The following is a 12,245-nucleotide window of genomic DNA, read 5'->3' on the forward strand; positions in this document are numbered from 1 at the left end:
ACAAATATACGTATGCACGTATCTGCAGGTTCATTCTAGTTTCTTTTTAAAATGTATTCCAGAACAATGCTGATTTTTTTTTATTGACTTATAACTTTTGAACTAAGGCTTGGACTTGTAGCATCATAAGTTTTACAATTCAAAACTTAAAAATTTAAAATTTAGAAGTTATTTTTAGAGTATCTATATGCTCTGATCCAGATTCATAGCTCCCTTCGATGGTTTGTTGGGTACAGATCTTGGCACCACACTCAGTAATGTTGAAGACGCTGGATGGGCTGCTAAATTCGAACGTTATCCGTGTCCTCACTTTAGCTGGGTTGATGAATTCGTCAAGTAAGTGAGAGTGAAATATAAATAGATGTCCCGCTCGATATTTCGAGACATCATCGCCTATGTAGAGGTACATACAAGTCATCTTTGCCGAATATGCGACAACACAAAAGCTGTGAAGTCATATATTCTCTGTTTTTCTTAGGGTTCGGGGAAATCACAAGGCAAACCTTAGACGTGGAGAAAGCAGAATGAGGAATGGTCAATGAGCTTCCTCTGCCTCGGTGGTGATGGAACTCTGCAGGTACTTCTCTTCCTGGTAAGAGAGCGCTTCCGCGGAGCAACAATCCTATGATAATTTCTCCCCGTGCTTGTTGGCTCAGTTTGAAGTTGTTGATGAAACTAAGCACCGCATCCGGAGTGTGTTTCATATGGAAAAACACTGACTCCAGTGATTCACAATCGTCAGCACGTAGGTTGTTGAGTGAACCAGGGAGCTGTGGCAATGATGCGAGTCTTCTGCAGCTGATGAAGAGCTTTCATGCAATCTGATGAAGAGCTTTCATGCAATCTGTTTGTTATGAGCATTTGGTATGTGTTTCACCGACGGCTATGAAGTGCCCACTTCAGAAAGTTGTCTTCAGCACTTTGTTGCTATAGGGAAATCGGCGAAGTTACCTAGAGCACTGAAGTGACCACTTCAGAATGGTTGCATCTTGCACTTTGATGCTCTAAGAAAGATGTTATGTTTGGGCCTCAGTGTTTTCGAAGCCCATTAGGGCTAGGTTTTGAGGACACAAGATACCACTATATATATATATATATCTTGTGCCTCTTCTAAACCTAGGGGAGAAAAAAAGAAGCTAAGCTAAGCCAGAAACCAAGAAAAGAGAAGACAAGAGGAACTCCACAAGATCTAGAGACAGAGGCAAGCAAAAGGCTCAAAGGCAGTCAAGAGGGATCTGCAGCTGAACAAAGAGCAAGAAGGAGACAAGAGAGAAGTAGTTAGAAAGTGAGAAGCTACCAAAGACAAGAGAAGAAACAAAGTTCGAGTCTTTGTGTTCTTAGAGTGTTTTGGTATTGTACTATCCTTCTGTAACCTCCTTTGTCATTCTCAAGAAAGTGAGAAGTGACTGGAACTTGTAAGTTTTGCTTGTTAGTGGAAGTTGTGGGAGAGAGATCCCACCCCAGAGGTACCGCAAGGGAACTGGGTGAAAAATCTTGTGTCTTTAAGTTTCTATTGTTCATCACAAAGATCCAAAGCTTTAACACTCAAAGGGTAGGGAAGTTAGGTGTATGGGTAAACCTAACAAGTAGTATCAAAACTAGCAAGTGATAGTTGTTTGGTTGATAGAAGGTCAAGTCAGAATTTCCCTAACAAGTGGTATCAGAGCTCAAGGTTCAGAGCAAGAGTGTTAGAAGATTCTCCTTGAAGATTCAATGTTGAATACAAGGATTGAAGAACAGGGGATTTTTCCTTATGGAACGTTCGTATGCTAGCTCACTTTGGTGTTCTAGGTTTGAAAGGGATTCTCACAGATGAGAAGCTGTTGAAGGATCCACCTAGTGAACGGGAAGAGTTGGAAGCTGCTATGAAGGATCCGCAGAAGGGGTTAGTAGGGGTCTCAGATGTTGGTCCAAGCATAGATCCAGTAAAGCTCGAGAAATCCGAAAAGGCTAAAGATCTGATTGTCTTGAATGTGGGGAATCAAGTGCTAAGGAAGATCAAGCACTGCAAAACAGCAGCAACCATGTGGTCAACATTGGACAGGTTGTACTTGGAGACTTCATTACCAAATCGCATATATCTACAGCTGAAGTTCTATACTTTCAAGATGAATGACGCGAAGAGTATAGATGAGAATGTTGATGACTTTCTCAAGCTGGTAGCGGATCTGAACAATCTGGGTGTAGATGTGTCAGATGAAGTCCAAGCTATTCTGCTGTTAAGCTCATTGCCCCAAAGGTATGACCAGCTAAAGGAAACTCTCAAGTATGGAAGGGACAGTCTCAGCTTGAATGAAGTTACAGGAGCTGCAAGGTTCAAGGAGAGAGAGTTAACTGAAAGTGGAAGCCAGTCTAGACCAAGTGCTGAAGGTCTCTATGTTGATTCAAGAGGAAGCAACCAACATGGAAGAGAAAGGTCTAAGAGCAGAGGAAAGTATCAGTCTAAGCCACGGCCTGATAAGAACAACAACAAAGGTTGTTTTATCTGTGGAGATGAAGGGCACTGGAAAAGAGATTGTCCAGAGAGGAGGGATAAAGGCTTTGCAAATACTGCAACTGAGTATAAAGAACCAATGATTTTAAGTGTTAGCACTCATGACACAAGGAAAGGGTGGATTATGGAATCTGGTTGTTCATACCACAGCACAGCAGACAAGGAAGTCTTGTTTGACTTCAAGGAGCTTGATGGTGGTAAAGTGTTAATGGCTAACAACACATATGGTAACATCAAGGGGATAGGAAAGGTTCTGATTGAGAATCCGGATGGTTCAGAAGTGATACTCAAGGATGTTAAATACATGCCAGAGGTGAGTAGAAATCTGATTTCCTATGGGATGTTGGAGAAGTCAGGTTACAAGTACAGAGAAGAAGGCTTCAAGGTTCAGTTCTACAAAGCTGGAAGGAAGGTGATATCAGGAGAGTATCACGAAGGGCTCTACTACCTTCAAGGCAAGGTCACTAAGGCTGAAATGAAAGTGCCAAGAGAAGAGAAGGTGAGTATAGAAGCAAGAAAGTCCGGGAAAGGAGCAGAGAAGTCGGTTAAGAGAGCTGAAAAGAAGAAGTCAAGGAATGCGACTTTCAGCAAGGATCTGATTCAAGGACCAACTCCTTATGGCTATAAGTGGCAGGGGTCATTAGCTCAAGGTGGAGGCTCTTCTATGACAGGAATGTCAGGAGAGAATGAGTCTAAGGTGAGCAGAGAGGAATCAGGAAAGTAGCTCAAGTGGACAAAGAGAAGACCAAGAAACAGTCTTCAAGAAGGAGGAATCAAAAGCTTCATGGATTCAAGAAGGATTCCGAGTGTTGCATTAGTAGTATCTTAACAGGCTTAGATGAGATTGAAGCAGCCATAGGATTTCTGTTCAAAGTGAGTGAAGTAGAATGTGAGTCTCTCATAAAAGCAGGAAAGTCTACCCAAGATCAGAAGCATGCTAGGAGTAAGCAAGGAGGCTTCTTGGATAAGATGATACCGAGTCAGGAGTTGCAACAATGCTGCATACTTCTCAACGCTCACTAAAAAGGGAAACAGCCCCATGTAACTATGCTGGCTTATGGTGGATCTTGCATGATCGAATTGACATGGTAAAGTTAATTTGTCTAAAGCCTGGAAATGGAAGGTTAAGTTGCAGTGTGGAGAGTTACATGGTGGAGTTTCTGGAACTGTGTAAGTAGAGTCACAGGTTCCAGGTGGAGCAGTTGAGGGAAAGCTTCAGAAGAAGTTCAAGCAAGTGGTTCGACTCAGGTGGAGTAACTGAGAAAGGAGGAGACGAGGATGATTCCGTCTCAGGAAACGGAGGACCCCCAAGAAGCGGGGCAAGTACCTACAAGGCATGGTAACTTAGATGTAGGTTGGAAGCGCAAGGGAGCACAAACACAAGTGACCAAACGCTCAAGGAGGAGGTTGTTGGTTATGAGCATTTGGTATGTGTTTCACCTACGGCTATGAAGTGCCCACTTCAGAAACCTGTCTTCAACATTTTGTTGCTATAGGGAAATCGGCGAAGTTACCTAGAGCACTGAAGTGACCACTTCAGAAAGGCCGCATCTTGCACGTTGATGCTCTAGGAAAGATGTTATGATTGGGCCTCAGTGTTTTTGAAGCCCATTAGAGCTAGGGTTTTGGGGACACAAGATACCACTATATATATATATATATATATATCTTGTGCCTCTTCTAAACCTAGGGGGAGAAAAAAAGAAGCTAAGCTAAGCCAGAAACCAAGAAAAGAGAAGACAAGAGGAACTCCACAAGATCTAGAGACAGAGGCAAGCAAAAGGCTCAAAGGCAGTCAAGAGGGATCTGCAGCTGAACAAAGAGCAAGAAGGAGACAAGAGAGAAGTAGTTAGAGAGTGAGAAGCTACCAAAGACAAGAGAAGAAACAAAGTTCGAGTCTTTGTGTTCTTAGAGTGTTTTGGTATTGTACTATCCTTCTGTAACCTCCTTTGTCGTTCTCAAGGAAGTGAGAAGTGACTGGAACTTGTAAGCTTTGCTTGTTAGTGGAAGTTGTGGGAGAGAGATCCCACCCCAGAAGTACCGCAAGGGAACTGGGTGAAAAAATCTTGTGTCTTTAATTTTCTGTTGTTCATCACAAAGATCCAAAGCTTTAACACTCAAAGAGTAGGAAAGTTAGCTGTATGAGTAAACCTAACAAGTAGTATCAAAACTAGCAAGTGATAGCTGTTTGGTTGATAGAAGGTCAAGTCAGAATTTACCTAACACAATCTGGCATCTTCTCGATCCCAGAATAGCTTACGTTCACCCACAGTACATTCATGGGAAGATGTGTAATCCCCTTGAGAACCACATCGCGATTGAGGCAGGCACATCTTCAACCGCTGTCTTTGATATATCCAATTTTCTTATGTTCGTGGACATGTCTGGAAATTTTCTCAGTTTTGAGCATCCTTGCATATTGAGAGTGAATCAAGAGATGCCAAGTTCATGTGAGCTGGAATGACTTCTAGCCCCATTCTAGGTTTATGCAGCCACTCATCTTCAACTTCTTTAGTTTATGAAGATGCGAAAAGGAGGACGGAATCTCTACCAATCTCAGGCACCCTCTCAGATTTAACGTCTCCAAATTTGTAGCATTTGAAAGATCCGGAATATCCTTCAAATAAGAAGAACATGACAAATCTAACTTCTTAAGATTCGTAAGCAGCTGAAATGACAGACAGAGACAAGATTATAAATAACATGATAGAAAGTACATATTCATATAAGTTTTAAGTACAACACCAACCTGAGCTCCCTGCCAGAGGTATCTCGAGTTGGCTACATGTCATATCAAGTTCTACAAGATATCCAGGATGAAATGTAGGAGGAACCTTAGACGACGAGGAAGCTCCATCTTATCAGGTATATACATTCTATTATTCTCATCAGCTCTGCTTTTGTAAACCCTGAGGAATCAAAGATTAGGCTTTTTTTAAAAAGCTTTCTTGCCTATCGATACTTGATACATCAAATGATATCCCGGACACAACTCCAGTACCCTAAACAAAATTCCAAAATAAAAAAAAAGAAACTTTTAGCACCCATATGTATGACTTTGTGTATCTATTCCCAACCAAATGACTTGTTTAAAAATACGTATTATCAACAAAGAATAAAACTAGTAAATAACATAACTTACTGTTTCGTTTTCGAGGACACCACAAATCTCATCAGCGTTCACTAGTACTAATTGGCGTTTCCAAGGCTTTTGTTTACGAATTACTTGTCTAGCCATTCGCTGTAGTAATTTGTGCATCACTATTCTTTTCCCGTTTGCAGAGAGATCTATTGGCTAGGATCTTCAGCCCACACTTGACCTCCAAATGATCAGCATCAGCGGATATGGCTTTCACAAGATCGCCATCTTTATAGTTGAAGAAGACTGCAATGTGGAGAAACAGAGATTGATCATTCTCATCTAAACTTTCATAGCCGACTCTTAGGACGTTCTCGATATCTAGATCAAGAACAGTCTATAGCCTCTGCATTGTTGTGCCAAAATTATTAAACCAAATGGGTTAAATAATATAAGGCAAGAAGTGAAACGAAATAGGCCCAAAGAATCCTTCTGGCTTTAATGAAATGGAGTATGTAACATCCCACGTCGGTTAAATGGAGAGATCATCACTAATTAGGCCTGAAACTTTTATCCGAGATCCGGATTCGATCCGAGATTCGATCCGAGATCCGATCCGGATCCGATCCGAAAATCCGGATATCCGGATATCCGAAGGGGTCGAATCCGGATCCGGATAGTAAAATGTTGGATCCGTCAAAGCAGGATCCGGATATCTTAATTTTTTAATCCGGATATCCGGATCCGTAAGTTTTATTAATAAATATTTCAAAAATAGTAATATATATATGTAAAAATTAATTTTATTTAATATATTTTCATTTTTATAATAGTATATATAAATTTTATGTAAATTTTGTAATATTATACATAGAAATAATTAAAAACATTATATATATTTTTATTTCTAAATTATTGTTCATATTTTATATATATATTAATATTATTTTTTATTTATTTTAAGAATTCGGATCCGGATATCCGCCGGATATTACAATTTTTAGAAGGATATCTGACACCCGGATATTCGACACCCGGATATTCGAGAACCCCGGATCCGGATAAGTATAGTAAAATTATGGATCCGCCGGATAAGGATCTGGATCCGGATACCTTAAAATTGTCTGGATACCCGATCCGTACCAAGCCTATAACTAATATATACATGTCTCCTCACTTACCATGGTTCAAACGGCTCGAAGGAAGAGAGAGCTTCCCACGCGCCGCCATCCGGCTGGCCCGGCTCGGCGTGGGTTTGGGATTGGGCTTGGTCTTGAGTCTTGGTGAAGTGGGTTTGGGTTTGGTCTTGGGAGGGCTTCCGGATAAGATTCTTTTTGGACCAAGTTAAGCTCAACGTTTTACCATTCATTTCGGAAAAAAATTAACATGCAATTTTATTTAAAACGGCAAGTAGTTTGTCTAGAAAATAAAAAACGTCATGCATTTTATTCTCTCGAAAGTTTTAAACGAGATAAGAAAGACTCTTGGGAAATAAGTTTCACAACTCAACTTCCCTCGATCTCTGCGAGATTCTCGCCCACGTGCAGCAGCTGTTGTGGGTCTTCTCCTTCTCTTTAAATATCGACTCTCCTCCTTCTTCATTTCTGACTACTTTTTTCGTATTGAACCAGCAAAAAATTCCTCAGCGTAAGTCTATAGTAAGAGAGTGTTTCGTAGTCATTAGTTCGTTAGGGCGTTCACGGGAGAAGCGTGATCGTCTGCCATAGTTGTATCCTGGGACTCAATATTCGTATAATTCCGTCTCACCAACGGAGTGAATATTCAGAGTTAAGGAAAGAGATTGTATCTCGACTCCATGTCCGTTCTCAAAACGGTTTTGTTTTCTCGGTTTCTATCCGAGTTTGACAATCGTTTCTTTCCTTAAATCGCTTTATTTATTACTGTTATTTCAGTTCGGTTTCCGGCTTCTACATGCATTACTTCTTCCCACTCTTCTACGTTCTTCCCTCATAAAGATGAACCCACCACACGTAGACCCAGTGGAAGCTTACCACAAAGCTCCGTTATCCTTTCAGCAATCACTTCAAAATCATCTTGTGGATAACGTTTTCGAAAAGCATATTTACGCAAGATATCGATAGCTTCTACGTCAGATGGGAACCCCACATGGTACGTATTATTGATGCAATGTTTCTGTAGAAGCTCTTTGTTTTCAGTGGTAACTACAATCCTACTTCCAGAACCAAACCACGTAGTTTCATTAGACAAGGCCTCCAATTTTCTTATGTTGTCCACATCATCAAGAATGATAAGTACTCTCTTGTCACCTAGCCTTTCTTTTACCACACCAAGATGTCATATAGTCATACCATTTTGGTTCAGAATATTCGAAAGAAGCTGTTCTTGTTAACGCAACATCAGACCATAATCATCAAGACCAGGTGGGTAGCTTCCCTTACGGTTCTCCACAAAACAAGTAAGCTGAAACCTATCACGGATTAGGCTGTGTAAAGCTCTAGCAATGGTCGTTTTACAATGCCTGCCGGACCAGAGATTGCGACCAACTTAACTCCATCATCTTCATGTAAATCTAGCAATAACTGCATTTCTTTCAAATGAGCGCCAAGTCCCTCCATACCATCAAAATCCTTGGATGGTGTAACATTCAGCTTGTCAAGAACATCTTTTGCAATTTTCTTGATCATTTTTGCTTCATTGTCCCTAATATATTAGAAACAAAAAAAAAATTCCTGTCATTTAGACATAACTCATAGTGATAACATTCCTCTGTTCCCAAAAATATTCACTCAACACAAAAATATTGACTTAGAAAATTAAATCGCATCAACCGTAATTTCTCTTATTCATCATAAAACACCATTAACTGGTTTTATTTCTTTATCTGGTGATTACCTCTTAATTTAAAATAAGAAATAATAATAAAAACTTAGATAAATTAAAGACCAATTACCATCTTAGGAAGTCTTCTCCCTCAATTCCCACATCGTTCGAAGCTTTGATCCATTTCTGCCTTTGCTCGTCCGTAGGTTTCTTACGTGCACAAGTTTCATCGAAAGAGATCCCAAAGTCTCCAATCTGTTTCCGTACATGGGATTGCTCCACTCCATAGAAGATGGTCATCACTGTCATGTCCCTGATTCAAGATAGGATCGGAGGGATAGGCCATGGTTCGGGGAACCGTACCAGCCGGTCATAGGACATAAAGGCAAGCGTATCATAGCCTAAAATGAAAGCTTAAAGGCATCAGAAGGCTGAGACTTAATCAAATAAGGAAGAAGACAAGTATATAGAGTTGGACGAGTATTCGGTGAGCTGGACAATGCAAGCTTGAAGCGCGACCAGCTGGGAAGGTCCAAACGAAAGCTCAAGTGAAGTGGTTCAAGTGGTTCAGCTCCAGCTAGCTGGACAACTAGCTCACTCAGTTGGGCTAACTGGGAGTCAGATCAACTCAGTTGGTCCGAGTGTTCATGTGCCAGGCCAGTGGGGCAGGTCCGAGCAGTTACCGGGCCGGTTGGGTCAGCCATGACCGGTGATGGGTCCATGGGTCTTGGCGATCAGCCTAAGGGCTTGGAAAATGGAATTGGGCTTAGGTCCGACTGATCCAGGTCCAGTTAGGGGCAGTTATAGGCGAAAGGGTGCAAGTCGTGCATGTTCAGCCAACAAGTTGCACTGGTTCGCCCAAGAAAGTTGGCGATCCCATTCTCTATAAATACTTGGCCTTCTGGTCGATTTTGGCCATCAGTTCCTTAGGGAAAATAATTGGCAAATGCCGAGAGAGAAGGCTAGAGAGAGAGATCAGTCAAAATAAGGCCATTTTTGGTGGTTTATCCTTTCCGACGAGAAGAGATCTAGATTCCTTTGGCTAGGACAATAGGATGGTCCGATTGGTTCTATGGCCATAGGCGATTGGTTTTGTCCCTTTGTTCCCTTATATATGATTTTTATATATGTTCTACTTCTTTCTGGCTACATAAGGTATAAGGCGTGTGGGTAAGGTTAGAACCAAGGCCTTGGCCGGCTCTTACAACCGCAATGTAGGCCCCTTTGGCTAGATACGCGCATGGTCGGTTTGTTCCAAGGTTGAGAGCGACCGATCAGGCAGTTAATATTATCGGTTGTGCCTTTTCTCGGAACGATTGCAGTGGTTCATGCCTTGTCCAAAGGTTGTGTCCATTCGCGAACCAAGGCTTTAGGGCCGGATGTGTTGCAAGGTCTGCTCGGCCATCGGTGGTTGTGATTGGAACGGACCGTGTAGAGACTACACGGATGTGTATGTCCTGAACCGGTACCAAGAGTCAAGGCTTAGGCCTAGTCTTTAGCCGGTATGGTAAGTGAGTCAAATACCCATTGGGATGTACTAAAGGATAGGCTAGACGGTCTTAGATCCTAACCGCGTGGTCGGATTGGATCATGGATGATCCCGTGATGGCTTGAGTATGATCGGCCCTTCTCAGTTGAGCCTAAAGGCTATGGCCGATTGATACTTAGGATGTGTGATAGTGAATTATGAAAATATGATAAGGGAACCGAACATGCATTGTTAGACTTGATCATTAGGATATCGGTTTGAATATTGATATGTTGTGATATATGGTTTCAGGATCAGAGGTTGATCGTGATAAGACCAAGGAGCCGTGAAGACTCAATCAGCGAGAAGTTGTGTGGTGTTTGGGTAGATCGAGTTAGGAATGAACTTATGATAACCTATCGTGCAAACTGAACTTATTTAATGAATCTCATTTGATATTAATACAATTGATTTGCCCCATTGTTCTTATGTCTTGATGGATCGTTTTATAAACCTCAGTTATATGAAAAAGACTTAGAAAATATTGGACCTAAAATGACCCTTAAGGATCCGATTGCATTCGTGTAAGGCCGCGGTTCCAGTTGAGCATAGAGGCCAGGATCAGGTCTTACAATCACTTTATGTCCCATAGCTCTCTTACACTCCAGTATCTCCACCAGTTCATCCAAGCACCAGCCTGACGAAGCATATTTCTGGGAGAGAATCACAATCGAGATCCTCGATTCTATTATAGCTTTGGTGAGTGAAGGGGCTATTGTTGCGCTTCTCTCAATATCTTGATCGTCAAACATAGTGATTCCCTTGCAGTTGAACTATTCGCGTATGTGACTGAGAAGTGTTTTACGGACATCAGCCCCATGGAAGCTCGCGAAGACATTGTAGCTGTAGTTATGAGACCTAGAAGAAGAAGCCATGAGAGGCGATCTAAGACTGTTGGTAAAGGGTAATAAAAATTGAAGATAACCAAAATCAGATAATGTGAATTATACAACAACTTTTTTTTTTGAACGTTAAAAACGCGTTATGAGAAAAGAGACTTCAAAGATTATCTCTTTCTTACTTTATTATATTTAAGACTTTCAGCAGTTCACAAAAGTCTCTTACTTTATTATATTTAAGACTTTCAGCAGTTCACAAAAGTCTACAACCATGCATCATAAGATTTAAAGTGGTGGCCCTAGCCGTAGTAAAGTGGAACAGTTGAATACTTAATATACCATTAATTTTACTCATTTTTAGCCATAGTATATAGGTGTTTTAAGAACTATTTATTATGTTTTAGAGTCCTTTTAGTATATTTACAGTTTCAGAAGTGATTTGGAGGAAAGTGGTGATTTGGTGCATTTTAGAGATAAAATGAGAAGAAGCCCGTAGAATCAGTCCGAAGGTCGACAATCAGAGACAAACATCGATCGACGCACATCCTGTGCAGTTGATCGACAGCGAAGCGCACAAGACCCGACTAGGTTTCTAGCTGACTCAAAACCCAAGTCACAACAAATTTACACAAATACTCTTGGCCGACTTTTAACCTTATATTTATGTTCTCTGCCATTGTTCTAGGAAACACACGCTTTCTTACTTTTCACAGCAAACAATACTTAGGGTTTTTAGTAGATTTGGAGAAAAGATCTAAGACTCATTCAGAGATTTGTACTGGAACTTTAGTATCTCTAACACTATTTTAGTTATGCAGTTTATTCAGTTTATGTCTATGAATTGTTTTGCTATGTCTGAGTAATTCACCTGTTAGATTTAGGGTTCAAGTAGGTTAAGAGGGATTAGCCCAAAATATAGAATTGCTAAGGTAATAAATATTCTTCAAAGAATTGTGGTTAATGCTTGTGTTCTAGAGTAGCTAACTAGAACCTTAAACTTAGGATTGTGGACAACTACGACGGTAGGTTCTGCACCAGAACTAATTCCTTTGAGCTAGTGTTGCTAGAAACAAGCAAAAGCTGATTTAGACAATACTAGTGAACCTGTCGATCAACTCGCTAATGCATGTCTAAGAGAACATCGATCAACTTTCATACCATAACATCGATTGACGTTCGATCCGTATCAACAAGCGACAGCTGAGATATTGGACTTAGTGAATACATAAGAATCACTTGCGAAAGCTCGATATCTTTACACTAGAAGTCGAGTTCTAGGATTGTCAACCTAAGTATTCTATACCTCTATAATTCCAGTTACATGAATAGAAATCCTAGATCTAGCGTTTTCTAATAACTGTTTACAAACCTCAAACCAATCAACTGAAAAACTACCTTGTTCGCTTTACTTGCAATTTACTGTTTTCATTATTTACCTAGCTTAATCACAAACTATTTAGATCTATTGTGTGCCCTAGCTCCTTGTGAATTTGATCCCTAATT

General features: G+C 40.7%; 1 pseudogene; it reads right to left on the minus strand.

Annotated features, from left to right (window-relative positions):
* Nucleotides 1-154: 154 nt before the first annotated feature.
* On the minus strand, nt 155-10,787 carry LOC106338453 (annotated as a pseudogene).
* Between the last annotated feature and the right edge of the window lie 1,458 nt (nt 10,788-12,245).

The sequence above is a fragment of the Brassica oleracea genome, chromosome C4, assembly GCF_000695525.1.
Source record: "Brassica oleracea var. oleracea cultivar TO1000 chromosome C4, BOL, whole genome shotgun sequence".
NCBI classification, from domain to species: Eukaryota; Viridiplantae; Streptophyta; class Magnoliopsida; order Brassicales; family Brassicaceae; genus Brassica; species Brassica oleracea.